Source organism: Pararge aegeria, chromosome 16 (genome assembly GCF_905163445.1).
Source record: "Pararge aegeria chromosome 16, ilParAegt1.1, whole genome shotgun sequence".
NCBI classification, from domain to species: domain Eukaryota; kingdom Metazoa; phylum Arthropoda; class Insecta; order Lepidoptera; family Nymphalidae; genus Pararge; species Pararge aegeria.
The window spans coordinates 7557548-7577368 of NC_053195.1; the positions used below are offsets into that span (position 1 = coordinate 7557548).

Here is a 19821-nt window from a genome sequence, read left to right on the forward strand (position 1 = left end):
ACGACTGCGATCAACGGCTGATATTTGAATATTTTTTCAATCAATAACTGATATATGCAAATATATCCAAATACCTATAAAGAGTGCGTGCCCCGTGCGACAATACATCGACCGTTATTCTAACAACTAGAAATTTCACTAAAGGTGCGCGAAAATAATAATTGATCGAGCTTCATTGTTGCAAATGATACACGGTCGGACCCCTTCACGGTGGAGAGGTTGGGTCGGGAGAATCCGAAAATTAACCAACTGTAGGTCTAAATTTAATTTTACGATCCGATACCTGCCCTTAGCCGACAAAAGTTCTCTAATCAAATTATGCAACCGATGCGGCCATTGTTAGGTGCATGCATAAATTCAAGGCATTGCTTTGTAGACAGTCGGAAGGGTTAAGAGGAAGCTAGATAATGGATGGGATGTATCGAGATGACTATTGAATGTCGAGTTAGTACGAGTAGCAGTGTGGGAAGGAGGGTAAACGTGATGATCCTTATCAGATAATTGTTACGAATTATTGCATCTGCGGGATTACTTTGTGTTTGCCGCGATCTTAACTCATGCTCCATATAACGTAAACACTAATTCTTAAGTTTATTCAATGGGTTATGAATTAAAATTTTGTATCTATGAAGCTTGTTACAGTTTAAACCGACTTCTTTCAATATCGTTTTTTCAATATAGATTGAAATTTGAGTTAACTGCACTTCGTTACATATTTTATTTTAACTCGACTAAATGAACGGGTTTGTGTTTACTGGATCTAAATGTCATGTAATATTAATCTTCTGATACTTGCTCAGTGAAAACACGGATTCTCTGTATTTTATGAGTAGCGACTATCTTTAGTATTATCAAATCAAATCAAATCAAATATTTTATTTCAAAGTAGTTACCTAACTGTACACTTTCTGAATGTCATACAAATCTGTCGTTATTTCAATAATAATTTTGATTGTAATAATCAATTGATTCAACCATCTGTAAATTAAGTTTAAAAAACAATTTTACGATGTTACAAAAATAATACATGACCAAAGTTTATAATTATTAAAATTACCGAGTAAATTATACAAAAATAATAATAATAATAAATATCCACATAAGAAACTAAATCTAAAAAGCATAACATTGATTAGTCAAGAAACTTAGTTTTTGGCCCTTAGTGAAAACAGCACGTATATCCTATTTCAAATAGTTCGTTACGAACCGAAACCATTACGAAAGGGTATGACAATGTAGGGTGATCCAATTTTAGTGAAATTCATTGTAATGATATGGAGCACGGGCTTTGCATATTTTATGCACCTTCCACACGGTCTGACTCTGAAGGTTATTTTTACTGAGTATACTAAAGTGTCATAATTAAATAGCTCAGTTCATGATAACATTCTGACGCGATATACGCTAACTAGCGTATATCGCGTCAGAATGTTATGTGTTTCACGAAATTCATCCCGCGGTAGCTCGTGGTCGCGTCATGATACAGCCTATAACTTTCATCAATAAATGATCTAGCGCTGCATAATTAAACTTACAATATATATATACATCGACAATTTTAATCTTATATTTACCTGTACCTACTAATCGTCAAAGAATCGTTAATATCACATGCGATCTTCTATACTGAGATCGAACTACATTAATTACTAATATATGTTTAGGGACGTTCCTTTAGGTAAAACTGGTGCCGACTATAAACGACAATGCCAGTTAGTCGGACGAACGTTCCGATCGTGTGGATGGGGTTTTAGTGAAAGAAAAGAAATTTCCGAGACGATACGAACATTGATATGTAGATGAGATGGCACAGGTAGCGAAGGGTGTTATTGAAATTAGAGATACATATGAAATTCGAGAATATCGACTGCCGTTGCCGTGTAGGTATGGGGTGTGACAATCGTGGGGACAGGTGGGACGTTCTATATCAAACTATACCGTTTATGTTACAGATTAGATATCTTAGGTAGGTAAATTACATAAACCCAATCCATTAAACCACGTTTTCTTATTAACGGTTTCGAGTATTTGAGTTATGATGAGCTTAGGCTTATTGTGAAGTAATTTAATTAAGACGAAATTATGATTTGCAAAACATATTTTTTTAATCAATCCATAAGTTTGATCCTTAACTACGACACGGTTTTGTGTTTGAATAGGATTTTTAATAGTTCATTAATCTCTTAAATCAAACTAAATAGATTTAATGTGTTTGGATGCAGCCTTCAAAACTATATCTGTCCCACAGCTGGCACAGGAGAGAGAAATTTAAAGCCTTTTGGAGGACTGCTCTAATTCGGAATGGTGATTTAATCTTAACACTACCCCTCAGACTCTAGTTAATTTCATATTATTTCTTGTTCTTTGAAGGAAAGAGTTAAAAGTAAGATAAATTTTTATCATTTGTGATTTATGTATATGCAAATCATCTAAATATTTGACTAAACTGCATCATTCTTGTCAAAGTAATTTTGATTTTCTATCACATTCGGCGACGGAAGCTGTAAGTACTTTGCATAAGAAATGTCCACGTGCGAATTAGCATACGTTCGTAGGTGAGCATCAAAATTGACTATCTTCTTTTATACATTACCATACATTAGACGTTCCATAACGGCACGAGACACATTCATAGCTAATTTAAACGAAGTACGTGTCATGCATGGCATGCCATTTGCATAGATCCGGCACGAGGCTAATATTTTTGCATATACAGATAGTAGCACTTCTTCGAATGTGGGTTGTGTTAGTAGTCGTATATTATTCGTCGTCGTTAGTTATTGTAATATTTAATATTTTAGTTATAGAAATTCCAATTTCATTTTCTTTAGCCATGTTAAACTGCAGCGTTTATTCATTAAATTTGTAAAGAAGCATTGGAGATTATACTCATTTTTGCTCAGACTGTCTCTGTGCAATCAAATTTAGGTTGAGATGGGTAGCAGAAACCGAGTTAGCACAACTAGTTAAAAACTAAAGTGACAATAGTCGAGGTTTTTGAAATAATTAATTATGCGAGTTACTTTCTGAGTTAACTTTGTAGTTACTCTGTTCTAAGTTTAGTATTCAACTTCAACAAAAATCTTAATAAATTTTCATGGGTGATGGAATATTACTGAAATGTAGGCAAAATAAAGCTTATTGCATCAATATCTCCTCACTCAGTATATTTTCAACGATGAAGATGATAATCACATTGAATTTAACGCACACGTTTCGATAAATTTATTTTGTCAAATATAGGGGTAGTTACACTTACCCGTTTCACTTTGCATAAGAAGAGTCCATGTGTGGGCTAGCATAGCCCTCTTTATAAATTTGACTATCATCTATGAATAAGATTCTACGAGTACATTACCATATATTAGATGCGTTATAATAGCACGAGCCACAATTTCATACTCTATTTATACGAAGTAAGTGTTATGCATCGCTCTTCATTTGCATAGGTCAGGCACGAGGCCATTTTTGCATAGGCTGATAAAACTTCTTAGAATGTGGTCTACTTAATGGGAGTGAAAAGCTTCACTATTATTAAATGACGATATAATTGGGATGATTAAAAATAATTTTTATTCCAATTACTTAATAATATTAATTAAAATTCAGGGTTAATTACAGGTTTCGGAGGATTTTTTTTTTCAGTATCTCTGACAATCTAAGGTAATACACTCTTTACCAAGAATTAGTGACTCTAAAATGAATACCCCTACAGCCCTTAATGCTTTTAAATTTTACGTCATATATGTATAAAAAGGTGAGACAAGACAGAGGTTTTAAAAAGTAAGTCAATATAAGCATTTCGTGCCCAATTAAGATTAAAATAGAAAACCATGGCACTGTGCTGCTAGAGTATGAAATTAGAATTGCTTTACAGTAAAGATGATAAGTAGTATTGCAATTTTTTTCCAAACCTACCCCAATACTATAAAATACTGGGGTACAAACTATCTTACTTTGCATAAGAAGAGTCCACGCGCGGGCTAGCGTAGTACCCTCTTTATAAATTTGACTATCATCTAAGAATAAGATTCGACATTAGCATACATTAGTCGCGTTATAATAGCACGAGCCACAATTTCATACTTTATTTAAACGAAGTACGTGTCATGCATCGCCCGTCATTTGCATAAGTCCGGCACGAGGCCATTTTTGCATATGCAGATAACACTTCTCAGAAAGTGATTTACATTATTGGGGTGAAACTTATAACATGTCTACTAAATTACGGTACGGAATATTTTTATCTAAAGATAATATTACTTATTATATATTAATATAAAACTGAAAATAGTACAGATTTAAGTAAAACATAATTGATAATTACAATGCTGCTAAGTATATGTCTTTGGTAATTAAATTAGTGACATACTTCTACGTCTTGTACATCAATTATGACAACGATAAAGTTTTGCATTGTCACTGGTAACATAGCAAACAACTGCTTACAATAAATATAGGGTATCTAGTGATATTTGTAGCCTTACACCGTTTGGTTACAGGAAAAAACTTTATATGAAATTACAATTCAAAACGGTGAAAACAATTTACGGTACTATTTTGGCAATTCAAGAATTTATTATCGAAAATTTCGGCAAAACTGAGAACAAACTTTTGCAAATCGCCTGACACGTCGACACTATTTAAAGCAAATATTGCGAGCATGCAATTAAAAAAACGTATTTATCGCAGGTGCAGCGAGTCGCTCGGTGAAAAAATGTAAAATTTGTTTATAAACTGTAGCAATTTGTCAGTGCTTCATATCGGGTCGGGCTCGGTCGATAATAAAAATTTCGAGCGCCTTTTTTCTCGTTTCTGGCAATATTAAGCACGCGAGGCTTCGTGGACATAGTTTGGAGTCCCGAAAACAGTACACTCTTCAATACGAAGTTACGACATAGTGAAACTATAAAATATCTGGGGTATGTTATTTATTGATTTATTAGAGCGAGGTTACTATACAATTGATGAATTTTTTAATGATAAGGTTGCTTGGAAGCATCCGGCTCCACTTTCAGCTCTCACAAGATAGAAAAATGAATGTTAAAATACAAAATGTAAATTGTTGATGTTGGAAAAGAGCAACTGCTGAGTTTCTTGCCGGCTTCTTCTCGGTAGAATCTGCCTTCCGAACCGGTGGTAGAATCACTACAAACAGACAGACTTGACGTTTCAAAAGTGCTTATATTAGGCCTACTTGAAATAAATGAATTTTGAATTTGAATTGAATTTTGAATTTGAATTTGAATTTGAATTTGAGTCGTAAAGCTTCATAATTTTCTTAATATCCGTAGTTGAGTTGAAGTTAAATAACATAAGAATGAACTAATTTTTCTAAGCGCTTTACTTCCAAGACAGAGCATACATTTGATAACAGTGATGCGAGGGAGAAAAGGCTAATATCAATATCATTATTTGCTTAGCTTAGCTTTTATGCACCAAGAAGAAATTAGAACTTTGACCCTCCACCCTGCTCCAGTTCGTTTTGGCGAGTTTTAATGATCATCACACGCCAGTTATTTACACCCTTATTATCCTTCTCGGTACACGGGGTAAGGCAACGCGAATTTCCCTATTCCGACACAAGAAATGTTGACATAATAACTAGTTGAGTTGGGGTTAAGCCCGTAGCCCACCACAGCGATTTGGTACACTCCACACGCCTTTGAGAACTCTCAGGCATGCAGGTTTCACCGTTGAAGCAAGTGATATTTTAATTGCTTAAAAAAACGCACAATACTTAGAAAAATTAGAGGTGCGTGCTTGGATTCGATCTCGCCTCCCCGAAAGTGAAGTCGAAGTCCTTCCCACTGGGTTATCGCCGCTGAAGTTATTAGTATTATATATAATTTATTATTAGGCTTCTGATTAATTTATATACCTAAGATTAAAGATAAGTAAATGTAAGATCTATTCTTATGTGTATAGAATGAGCGCTCGTTAAATTATTAGGAACATTACAATTGGCACATGTTTCATCATCATCATCATATCAACCCATTACCAGCCAACGAATTAGTTTGGCCATCCAAAGGGGCAATGCTGCCAGCATCTTAGGAACTGTGCCTCGCTGCGGTCGTTTCGAGGACGTTTTAGATTTTATTTAGTTTTTAAATAGTTTATTTTAGGTTATAGTTATGTATTAATAAAAATTATATTCTATTTATATTTATATATATATATATATTATATTACTATAGTAGTAATTAAAAAATACTATTATAATTGTAATGAAAAATATAAAGTCCCATACAAAAAATTGAAAAGGAAAGGATCAGGAGTATCTTACAATATATTTAAATACAACGATACATCTTTTAGAACAGGATTGGCTGTGAACAGTCGGAGCGATTTGCCAAGAGCTTCCCAACAACTTCCGATGGGCGACCAAAGAATACTTTCCTTATTTCGGGAAATTGATCTTTTGATTACTCACTTAATTTCCTATTAGTGTTGCAATCTTTTTTTTTAATGACGACAATTTTGGGATTTTTTTTGATATTTTTTGTATATCTAGCTCGTAGGTCTTTTAGTTACCATGTTCAACAAAGTATTACGTCGTTCTGGTTTCGATTCCCTGATCGAGCCGAGCAAAGCTAGGTATTGGCTTTTTCCTACCACCATATCAGACGTAAACCAAAGAAATATCCACAACCGTGATTCAAAACATTTACCCGGTTATTAGTCATATCTTCAAAGGTAAAGACTCGAAATTATTTTCTTCTACGAAAAAAGAGGCCTGTGAGTAATAAGACCGACGATATTGATTCTAATTATAAGGTAAAAGTAAAACTATCAACTAATGACAAACTTGATCATCGTAGTTACCTTACCTTAATACAAGTTTACACGAATGCAATTTTATGGAGAATTGCAAAAATAATGCAAAAATTGGCCTACTTGAATATAGATTTTTCTTATTCTGAAATAAAAATTAAGGATTGTTTTATGTTTATGAACTCTCCAATTGGCATTTTATTAATTCAAATTGGTCTAATGACTGATAGCAAGAGTTCGCTGATAATTTGATTCGGGTTGGTATACCAATTTTTATAGAATATATCTAGTAAGGCCGTTTCTTCTAGCTGGAATTAATCAAATCAACTAACCCCTACCCACTACTTTCCGATATAATTAACACATACATGTATGCGTGGACAATACGTGAATGATCTTTGTATGTGTGCGATAATGAACGATTATAGGAGACCTAACTTTGCTTAAGTGCGAACGCTTCTATTCTAATTGGAACCTTTTACCCTGTATGTTAAGGTTGATAATTTGAATGCGTGGTTATTATGCGTTAGGTGATAGTGTGAGTTGTTTTGTTTGTTAGTGTGGGTTGATGAGTCACATTTTTTTTTGTTTTGTGGGTAAGGCGCGAGGGAGTCGGCGTGGGGTGGCTTGGTACCCCTTGCTCGCAAGTCGCAACCCCATCTTATTAATCAGTGAAGTACCAGCGGTCTCTTCACATGTCAGTATCGTTGCGTCTTGTTTGAAATCAGACGTGTTGGACATGTCAAACCGTTCATTATATCAATAATTACAAGGTGTCAATGATACAGGCTGTTTAAATGGCTTATTAATGATGCAGTTGAAGTAAAGGACATGACGTTAATAACACAGTGCGAGGCGTTTAATGGTTGTTCACTTTGATACTCTCGATCATTGGATTACGTTTTATGATTTCTCTATCAATGTACCCATTCCAGAATTCTAATTTTATAAAATTCTGCAACACATTTACTCAATTATCATTGTGCATTTGATTCAATAGATGATAAGTATAAGGCAATAAAAAGAAAATGGCAAGTTGCAGAAACTTCCGTGCAATACTCTAAGTTACGGTGGACGTAATTCTTAAGGTTGCACTCCCAAAAAACTCTGACTAAAGTGTGTCTCAACCAACATGGACCAAATATAAATCAACAAATCATTAATGCAAACTTAAAAAATTGTAGAAATCATTTGAATTCATCATCAAAAAATATTTTCAACATGATGTCTCATATGTTTTTGTTGGTATAAAACACACAAACAGAAATGTACAAAAATGATAAAACATAAATACTAATAAATTATAAATATTCTACGCCATCTAGCCCCAAAGTAAGCGTAGCTGGTGTTATGGGGACTAATATGACGGATGAATATTGTAATTAATAATATACATAAATACTTATAATGTATATACAAACACCCAGACATTGAAAAACGTGCATGTTCATTACACAAACATTTTTTCCTGAAGAACGAGGAACGTCCAGGAACGTTAAAAACGTCATGTCAAGTACCTACTACTATTTTAAACTTAAAGCATAGAACGTAAATATTTTGGTTTATGCAAATTTTTTAAGGTCAATATATCCAAAGAGGTAAATCACAGACGTTACATTTACGTGACCAAATTACGGTTATAACTATTTATAACAAAAAAAAACATATAAGACGTTTCAAAAGAGTTTATGAAGTACCTCCTGAAGGCCTTCTTGAAATAAATGTTTTATTTCTTAAATTTTAATTAAAGAAGAACGTATGCTTGAGACCACCTTTACACGCCAAATGTTTATATTATTCTTTTTTACTGTTATTTTGTTTTTTTGTCTGTATTAATGAATATGTGTGCAATAAAGTTTTACAAATAGAATATATCATTTTAACCAGATATAAAATCAAAATAAACTGTCAGTTCAATAAACTTTTTTTAATAGTTCAAAAACAGGTCGTTTATAATAACAAACACGGTGGTAAATTAAAACTAAATACAACTCATAACTGTCGAAACTTCGCGTTCAAATGAATAATTATGGAAAATTATAACCGTCCCCATAGACGCTATTAATGTGTCAAGCGAGGTGTTCGTTCAGTTAGCCAGTTAGCCCCTATAATTAAAGACCGACCAAAGTATCGACTAAACAATCAATAGACGGCCGATCTATAGAAAAGAACACAAAAGCTCGACTAGATAACAATCCACACCCCTCTTCCCCCCTCTCATTAATAATATCGACCCCCTATTTCACTAATTATGTGTGTTGCGAATGCATACACCCACACTTACAAAGCCGCTCACATTAATTATTATACAACGCAGTACACACATAGATACAGAGAGGCAGCCCGCATGAAAAGTGGGAAAAAATTAAATCAATAATAGATGGTAGGTAATGGACGTTAAAGGGATTTACGAGTATATTCTTTGTTTCGTGAACCGATCGCGTGCCTTTCGGCTGTTTTGATTTCTGAAATGTTAATCGGTCTGGGAGATTTTTATTAAGGGTGACTTAACTTCTTCGAAGTTAACCGGAATGTTGGTGAAATGGTAGATTAGCGCGAAACTCGGTCGTGACGAGTGGTTTTTGTATCAAACGTCGGATCGTTAGTGCCTCATTGTACTGTGTTTATTTAGTGGGTTAGTGAGGAAAGTTCTGCAAGGGTGTCTTCGCGCTGTCAACGAGTTGGGTCACACTATACGACATTTTATCATTCTTATAGCAATTACGTTACGTTCTTATCTGAAGTTTATTTTGAGTTTAACCTGCAATCGTTAATGGTCGTAGAGCGTTCTGCGGCAAAGCTCGTCCGAAGAAGTAGTACCGCCATGCTAATTCTGCAGCAAAGCAGCAAAGCAGCGTTGTGGCAATGCTTTGTTCCGATCTAAAGGGCGTGATTGCTGGTGTAATTACAGGCACATGAGTCTTAACACCTACACCTCAGGTTTATGGGCACAGAGTGGCATGTTGCAGGACGAAATCCTTGCATGCCCTGCTTAGTGTTTATAGGCGGTGGCTTTACACTTAGCATGGTGGTAAATTTTTTGGTCTGTCAACTTATTGGTTTATAAAAAAAAACAACAATATTACTATTACGCGTTGGCTTTTCTATAAACTAATCTAATCAGAGCCTTTAATTTATGTGATCAGTACAAAACCTCGACTAAGCCTGGTTTTAATATCACGAATATTTGCATCTGTTTTAGTCTAATCTTTGTTTTAATTTGAACCTCATAAGGCAAATTCTGGTAAACTTATACATTGTGCATTATGTTTAAGTAGACAAGAAAAAAACATTTTTCGAATTAAAACATGTCTAGCTACGAAATTACACACATCGCTATCTAGCCACAAAGTAAGCGTAGCTTGTGTTATTGGTACTGGAAAACTGATGAATATTTTTATGAATACATAAATACTTATGATATAGGTACATATAGACACCTAGACACAGAAAACCATTCATGTTCATCACACAAACATTTTCCAGTTGTGGGAATCGAACCCACGGTTTTGGACTCAGAAAGCAGTGTCGCTGCCCACTACGCCAATCAGCCGTCATATGCGTTCGAGCTTTCAAGACTTCGGCTCGAATTCAAACTTTATTACGCTAAGGACGTATTTTGGCTGCGCTGCTGTTATGCGTTTCTTGCCGACTAATTTTGGGTGTACCCTTTTTCTAGCAGTATTAAAATATCACGATCTTAGTTGTTACTTGAGAAGTTTGCATGATTATCTCACGACTAATTTTAATGTTCAAGATTTAAATTTGGCTTTCGTGTCAACAAACTAATTTATACGGTAATTATAATAATTTTGTATGCAGTTCTTATAAGATCATTGTCACACGAAAAATATGTTAATTTTTATATCTATAAATTGTTATTTTTATTACTCCTAATCTACCTCGAAGTGGAGTTTATTAATTTATTGCAATAATTGTGAGAAAATTATATTATATCGATTAACATTGTTAATTTATGCATTTTTAAATGTCAATTGCATAAATTTTGGTATTATATTTTGTTGTTAATAATGAAAAAACATTGAAATATGTGGCATTCATTAAGCAGATTATTATTAATAAAAGGAACGATATTAAATTATGAACAGGAATATCAGTATTTCATTGTATTATGGATACCTACTTGTGCATTTGAATATTTATTAAAATTCAATATTTTAAATAAGAAAGAGTGTATTACCTAATAAGAAACTCATTTTTAGGTTACAAACCCCTGACTATTCAAAAAAAGAACTCGTTTTGTTTGAAAAATATTCCTACGCCAATAATTTTATTCGAATGTTCAACCGCAACGTCATGATGTTTTCGCATAGTGTGCATCGCGTGCGTAGGGCGCGTGTGTGAGTGCTTGGGCAAGGTCAGGGTTGCTATCTGATCAATGGTCAACCTCATTCGCAAATCGGCCTGCCGCAAATCGATTCTAGTCGTTCTATATTTAAAAATAATCGAAACCGTTGACTGTAGTGTGGTCAATATAGAATTGTATAATGCAAAACACATACGCTATGCATAAAACATATAATGATTTTATTATGATTTATTTAATGGAATTATAAATTTGATTTATCTTTTTAAAATAATAAAGTTGCTAATATTTCTAATAGCAAAGTAGTCCTAATATCGAATGAAATTAACTAAATTAGCATATTAATACTAGCGCTATTAATAGTCTTATTTTGCATCATAAAATAATTATTATGACATTATTAAATCTGTAGATTTTTATTTTGCATTTTACAAACGGCAAATTATTTGTGAGTATGGTTTTTGCCGTGTCTTCACTTCTGTTTTCCTCCGGAACTCTATTAATGTCAAATAATGCGCTGTTGTGGGCAAAATTGTATTTAGATCCGTTAAATTTTTTAAACGTGATTCAGTAACAATAATATCGTAACGTTATCATTATCTTATTATTAATGTTACGAGAATATAGCTTATCTCGCTGGACTGGTACGCCGGTTGCTTTTCGAGATACAATCATGTCCAAGTTTCAGGTTACCTCTGTGGAAAAACTTTGACAAGATCCTTGCAGTGGTTAAGCCAAACAAAGGTAACAAATAAACAGATATACTTGCGCCTTTGTTATATTAGTATAGATACATTCGTGCGGTTCCAGTTATCCGACGGGTCTCTTACATGATTAGCACTTTTTTGCTTAAAAAAACCTTTTCATAGATATTGTTCTTTAGCATTGTTTACAATAGCAACGGGCGGTTAGCAAAAAAGTGATCCAATATAAACTGTATAATTAATCACTTGATTAATCAGTGTGACGAATAAAAACAGTGTAATGACTCGTTTCCTTCCATCGATCGCCGTGACGTCATCAATTATGGAGTGCAACGTCATTGGGTTGTAAGAATTTCATCGATATTTTTTGTAATTAAATAATTTGTACCCTTTCCTATTACAATTGAAATTATGATTATGATATTTAATTATAATACAATTAAATTGACTTGATTGCATAGAATATCATTAGATTTTTATACGATTGTATTGAATGGGAGTTTAAAAAGGTGAAAGATGCTTCTGCAATAAGAAAATCTTTTTCCATAGCTGTATAGTTCTCTTCTATTTATAAATAAAATTAATAAGAAGAAAATATAAAAAGTATTTTTAGTCACTTCGCATCTCTATGGAAATCGCTTTGCTGCATGAAATAAGGAAACCATGCATACTTTAGTAGTACTGTTAGGTAAGTTTACCTAAAGTATGATTAAATGCGATTCCTGTTACATCGCAAAACTATACCTTTTTTGTACATTAGCGTTATAGTAAAAGTTGATGAAGGTGTTTTTACAAAATAAACTGTTTGAGCAATCTCAAACTGCAGATTCTATAAGTAAGTAACTAATCCTAAGTCTTCAAATTTCGAACCTGACAACGGTTGCAACAAAACAGCCGACATAATTTTTAATCGATAATGCCAAACACTACGGGGGTGGCGTCAGATTCTCGTGGGGCAGAAAAAAAGTGAAAAGCAATCAGTGCGGCGTAATTAGTGAGTTGTAAGTATGGGGCGCGTTACCATGGCAACCGCGTCCGTGTCGATACCCGTTGCTTACCCGTCGCGTTAATTTCGAACGGAATTAATCGAATCAAACTATCGCTGTTTATCGATTTTTCGTTGACGGCCCAAGCCTATTCACTTTTGTTTTTGAAGGGTGGAATGTAACGGAGAAAGGTTGGTTGGTTCATAAAATATTTTTGCGACAAGAATGCTTTTGTTTTTTTTATTTTGACCCCCGAAGCTAAAGAGGGTTGTTGTAATGTTGATTGGTTCGTTTGTGTGTCTGTAATATCATACTGCTCGAATTTAGATTTGCGATCTTGTACATTTTGCAATGTATTATTTCTAGGTTTCTTGAATATGTTTAGTGAAATTAAGAAGCAGTAGGGCACAAAACTCAAATTTGCCTACAATTCTTTAGCGAGGACTTTTGACAGAACGTTTGTAAGACAAAATCTGAATTGAATGATTTGCTACTCTAAAACGAGGCTCATTAGGTTCATTTTACTGTGACGATACAGAGTTTGATATGCGAAAACGACTCTTTGATTGCGAGCGAGCTAGTTGAAGTACTAAGGCTACAGATGAGACTGCCGTGAAGGGCTAACTTGTAGTGAAAACAAACAAAACTTGGTAAAACATTCTGACGATTTTTAGGCAATTTACTTAAATCAGGTTCTTAAAAATATTTTAATGTGTCGAGCCACTATGGTGCTTATTATTTTCATAACTTGTTTTTGTCTTTTCAATTATAGTAACTTTATCAACAATTGTATACGATATTTCCGACGGTTTATCAAATGTGAAAACACGATAAAATTTGTTCGATTTTCAATTGCCAAATAATCTTTATTTGAGGAATAAATAATTTGACGTTTCGACAGTTTATGCATCTGAAATCATTCAAATTTATTCGTCAGGTTATAATATTTCGAAGAGGGGCTACTAGTCAATATCAAATTCTCTACTAAGTAGAATTTAAAACATGCCATTTTTAAATTATTCCGTGTTTTAAATTTCCGTATTGAGCTCTTTATTTTATTAATAATATAATAATAATAATCTCTTTATTTCAGGCAAAGCCCATATTAATACATTTAAAATAACAATATTAGAGAAAAGATAAATAAATAAATATCAATATACAATATAGAATTAAAAATTAAAATTAGAGTATAAATTGATTAAAATGGCATGTCATAAATATAAAATAAAAAGTTACAATGAATAATGATAATTATTAAATAAAAGAAAAATTTTAATTAAAATTTAATACTTTTTTTCCCTGTGTGTGGATTAAAATGTTTTTTCGGACTACCGGGACATCGAATTCAAGTCAAGCTAACTGATAGTCTTAACGTGCTGTAAAACCTAAGTACCTAGCAATTTTGTCTCAAACCAAAAATCAAACCCCTAGCCCTCCTGATTAATAGTCAAATTTGCTAACCACTAAACAAACGAGGTAAATTTTTATCTATGTATCATATAACCTAGCTATGCCTAGTTCCCTTCCGACAAAGACGTACTGCAAAGCGACTCAGCGTTTCGGTACAAAGTCACATATAAACCAATTAGGGGCGTTGGTTTAATATAACTACCATTCCCCTAACAAAAACTTGTAGTGTAAAAAAGAAACTAGTATATTATGTAGTATAATAGTTTTTACTTCTTTTTTTAAATTACCAAATACTTGTCTTTATAATTACTTAAATAATATAAAAGGTAACAGGTAAATGATAAGGCGAATAAAAAGGTTTTAAATAAATAAGTACACCAAAAAGATGGCATTAGGATCAGTCAAAAAAGGGACATTCATTGTTTTTTTCTCATGGAGTATAGAAGCTTTCAGTGTCTTATTAACTTAATGACCATTGTAATTATTATTTACCTTTAATACCGTCGAACGCGGCACTATTGTGTGTAACCGAAATCATCATCTTTGAACGTATTCAAAGTTCGATAATTTATTGCCGAAATAATATAATTACGGTCGGCTGACGGGACCGATTGGCTGAGACCGGAAACTCCAAATTACTGAGAAATTAAAGCGGAAACATTTGGCCATCGCCGCTAGCAAGATGGCGCGACCACTTATTATCGACTGTTCGGATTATGAATGTCGCATTTAATAATTTTGCTTAGGTACTCTACGAAAGCTGTGATAGCCTAGTGGCTACGTTACTCGAACCCCGGTACACAACTCTAACTTTTCTAAGTTTATAGCGTTGTGAAAAACATCGTGAGGAAACCAGCATGCTTATAATCTATACATATAATAAATATGGAGTGTCTGTTTGTAATATTGAAATAAGCGTTTTTTACTACACGTATATGCAAATATATACGGTACATCCACCAAAACATTTTTTTTTTTAATTTTTGTCTGTCTTCCGGCTAATCTCTGAAATGGCTGGACCGATTTTGATGGGACTTTTATTGGCAGGTAGCTGATGTAATAAGGAGTAACTTACGCTACGTTTATTTTAGAAAAATTGTTTTATCGATTGTTTTATAGATATTATAAGGAGGAAAGTTTTTTGTTTGTTTCGTTGTTGTACCCAATTGATTTTTAAAGTACTGGATAAATATTAACCAATTCTTCATCAAAAGAAAGCTAAACTATCACAAAGTAACAAAAATAAAATAAAACCGCACTTGGCCAGCGTGTTGCACTAAACATTACACATTCTAGGAGAAGACTCGTCCCTATAGTGGACTGGTACTGGGTGGATTATGATGATGAGGACTCTACGTATAATTCCACTAATCATAATCAGCCTATTTTATAGTAGTTAAAACGACTACTACTAGGGATTAAGCGTTCTGGTACGATGCCGCGTTGAATTCGATTCGGGATAAGAGTATAACTGCATTACTGCCAACAGTATTTTAAGTACATTTTTTATATAAGAAAATAAGGCCTGGCCGGAGAAGAATATCATGGCTCAAAAACCTACGACAATGGTTTGGAAAGAGCACCAAATCATTGTTTAGAGCACCGGTGTCCAAAGTAGAGATAATGATTGCCAACTTTCGTAAGGAGACGGCACCCTAAGAAGAAGAAGATAAGAAATGATATAAAATAGTTGACTTTAAATTGTAATTAAATTTATTCTAATTTTAATTTTTGATTTTAATTAATTTTTGTTTATCTATTTATTTATTATTAAATCTGGCAATTATATTAAATCTGGCAATTTATAAATGGCACTATTTATATTTTTATTTATTTAAGCTCTCAATTTTGTAAATGGGTCCCCGACCTGAAATAAAATGATTTTAGTTTATTATTATTTCCATAGAAAATAGACCCGGTAAAAGGTTTTATTTTAATAGCGACCCAGCAAGAACGCTATCAGCGGCTAATTCGTCGATTTTACTCTACAATATTATTAGACCTATGTGTAATTTAAACGAGGTTTTTTTTTATTTAAACAATGGAAATAATAACGAATTGATAAATTAAAATAGGTACTATCATCATGATCATTATCATTACATTATCCGTCCACTACAGGGCACGGGTCACCTCTTAGAATAAGAGGGGGAAGGCGAAGAAGATGTATTCTTTCACCGATAAAGCAAGTGATATTGTATTCTTATATCCCAAGATAGAGTAAGTATATTGGCAACTTAATGCATTATGAAGTATGTACTCATCCTGCGACGAATAATAGAATCAATACGTAATGTGTATTACTATACTCATACGATGTTCTGTTACTAAAAACCCATAAAATCTAATCGGAGATCAGTTAAAACATGTAAGCTACAATTCGGTGTAACTCTATCGTCTAATAAGACATTAGACATCGCGTGCTTCTAATCCAATAGTCTAAGTGAATCTAAGTAACTTTTTAATTTTTTTGCTAACTGGCGATTGCATTCCCATTGCAACATTTTTTATTAATACAAGGTGCAAAGGTTCCATATGCGGCATACTTATTTTTTTTCTTATTCGTTTTAAAAATGGAATTGTGTAATACATACGATATGAAAACTATCAAATCCCGGTAAGTGAAACAACGCAGATACATTTTTTTTGCTCTCTATGTAAGGCCATTTTAGTAAATGCTGATACAGACTGTGATGGTAGCCGGCTAACATGTTAGGAGTTTAATAGTTAACGCACCTAATTTGTAACTAAATAATTAAAAATCTTATAATACGATGTTGATTAATTATTTACTTAAAATTTGGTACCTGTATTTAAACAGAACAGAACTCTTATCTCATATTAGTTTATATTTTATACATGATTTTTTTGTACTCCTATAATATTAATGTTTACTACACATAAACCATCCTCTGGAATCACTCTATTACTGAAAACTGTGTTAAAATCCGTTCTGTAGTTTAAAATACCTTAGTGTAAAAACAGATTTAAACGATAAAAAAGCTTGGGTGTGAATTGCTCTAGCTTCATAGCTTAATTTAAATTAACTGGAAGATGGTGATAACAAAAAAATAAATTTACCCGGCTAAGTTTGTTGTGGGCTCTTCTTAGACCAGGGCGCGTTTGGAACCCTCGTAGCTTTAGATTTAAGTTGGCGAACGAAGTTATCACCATCCCGTTCAATTATGTAAACAAATATGTATGAACGCTTCATAAGTGCCTGTGATAGGCCTACATGAATAAATAAATTTTGAATTTTTTCGAATTTTTAAATTTTTACAGCGGCAGCGAGTTTTTTTGTACTACTTAAAGAATATTATTAACTAAACATCAAGAAGACTCTTGAAACTGGAAACTTGAACTTGAGGTTTTAACTACACTTACCTGATAAAAAACAGCGGTTGCACATCCTGAGTGAGCCATGCGTTCGATTTCACTTTATCAGTCATACACTTGTATGTTCATAACACTTTTACAGTCTTTGGTAGATTAACATGAGCAGTGAACAACTGATGATGAATCAGAAGTGAGGGGTAATGTCGTGCCTTCTATTGTATTATTACAATGCGATCGAAACGGATAGTTAGAATACTCTGTAATTTAACGTTAGCGTCGGAGAAATCTGTTTAAATCAATAATAAATCATTCATTGTAATTTATATCATTTATTATTATTACTGTATTATATTTACTTCTCAAATGAAGAAAATATATACCTTATTCTTACTGTTGAATTTATTTGTTTGGATAGTTATTCCTGGCAATTAAAACCAAAACATGACACTGAAGAAAAAGTATTTCTAACTCTTATCAAAATGAATAAAATTAATTTCATAATGTAATTTGTATCTTTAACATAAATTTAATCTTGGTTAAAGTAGCATGTACTTAATAAAACATAAAGCATTGAGTAGAACCGCAAAACATTTTAATAAACGAGTTTCATTTCAAATGAAGGCACGACATCGTTATAGACAATAAATCATATAAAAATAAATCAGCTAAATGTGAAATACTTTCACTAAACAAAAGGGCATTGTGTATGCAAAAATGCATTCCGCGTCGAAGATTTTTCGTCGCCTGCTGCCCTGAGCGTTTTATATTATTTTATTTGTCGGAATGTTGTCCGTGTGTTCGATTTATCGGTTTTCGAATATGAACTGTCGTGGTGGCTGATCACGATTGTATTTTTAAATAACCGAATTAAAATTTAGCTGGGGCACCGAGTATTTTATGATGATACAATTTAATTTTAATTATTGAATAGCCGAAATACGTACCTATTTGATGTTTAAATATTTTTATTTACTTGCTATTTGAGTTTTATATTTAATAAATTAATGCTGATGTTTAAAATTATATATATCTATATATATATATAATTACTTGATGTATATCTATATATATCTGCGTGCGCTACAAATTCTGGATAATTTCCGTTTGCTTCCTAATTCACTGCCAATTTTAAAAGAAAACTCTATACAGTAAGTTTGAATAGTCGCCCGACCACTGAATATTACAATTCACGACATCAAGATTTACGATCGTCTTTGATGACTTATAAATCACCTGAGGACTAATTAAAACCCTTCGAAATTGCATCTCGGAACCCGCGAAGTAAATTTACGATATCTCGCCGGTCATCGCATAAACTTTCTAATTTGCAGCCAAATATAAATTGGACCAAAATGGGCCAACAATAAAAACAACACCTCGTGAAAACTATAACAATATATTGCTGTCAATGTTCAATTTTGTTTTGACCACCCCCGAAATTTGGAGCATCTCCGGTGCAGTCCATACCGGCCCTCGACGTCTGTCAAAGCAGCAATTAAAGGTGTTTGATGTTGCCATAAAAAAAGCGATTAATTCCCTTGGAATATGATTTGCATTTTCGCACGTCGCGTGCGTCCCGACTGAGTTTTTTACCCGTCAAATTAGAACGGCTGCAATAAAATACGTGGTGAATATTTTTACGACGAATCAGGAATATTTAATTTTCGATTTTTTATGTTTTATTTTTTTATTATTTAAAATATAGTTGAAATTTTATTGTAATCAAAACGAGTAATGTCAATGCGAATATTACTAAGGCTAATGATGGTAATATTTTCGATGGGATTACACAATAAGGCAATTTAAGCGATTTATTTACCTTTGCTCACTAATCGGAAATAAAATATTCACCCGCGAAGTCTTGGAAATTGCGATTGAACCCGTCCGAGGCGAGTAATTTATTTTTAAAGCTCGTAAAATCTCACTCTTTAAGCAATAAAAGTAACATTTTAGCAAAGTTAGCAACACGAGCCACGATTATGGCGTTCGTTAACTTGAGGCTTTCGCATTCAGAAATCACTTGTAAACATTGTGACACTAAGAACTGACGTCAGCTGCGCTTAATACGTTGATAGCGCTGAAATAGGCTTATTTACATATATTAAAACGAAACCCGTCACGCTTGCGTTCCAAAATAAACACTTCGCGCACGCGAATTTCTAGAGCGCATTTTTGCATCACACGCGAAAGTATTTCACATTATAATGATAACGACTAGAACAAAAAGTAGGGGAGCGAGATGAGAAAAGTTACTTCAAGAATATACGGAAGTTAATTA

At 33.2% G+C, this 19821-nt stretch overlaps 1 protein-coding gene across 1 annotated transcript in view; it reads right to left on the minus strand.

Moving 5' to 3' along the window:
- Window positions 1–17633, minus strand: part of LOC120630333 (zinc finger homeobox protein 3) — a 189498-nt gene extending 171865 nt beyond the window's left edge. Inside the window, exon 1 of the mRNA XM_039899531.1 lies at window positions 17592–17633. The gene's annotated coding sequence lies outside the window, so the exon portion shown is untranslated. The remainder of the gene's footprint in view (window positions 1–17591) is intronic.
- Between the last annotated feature and the right edge of the window lie 2188 nt (window positions 17634–19821).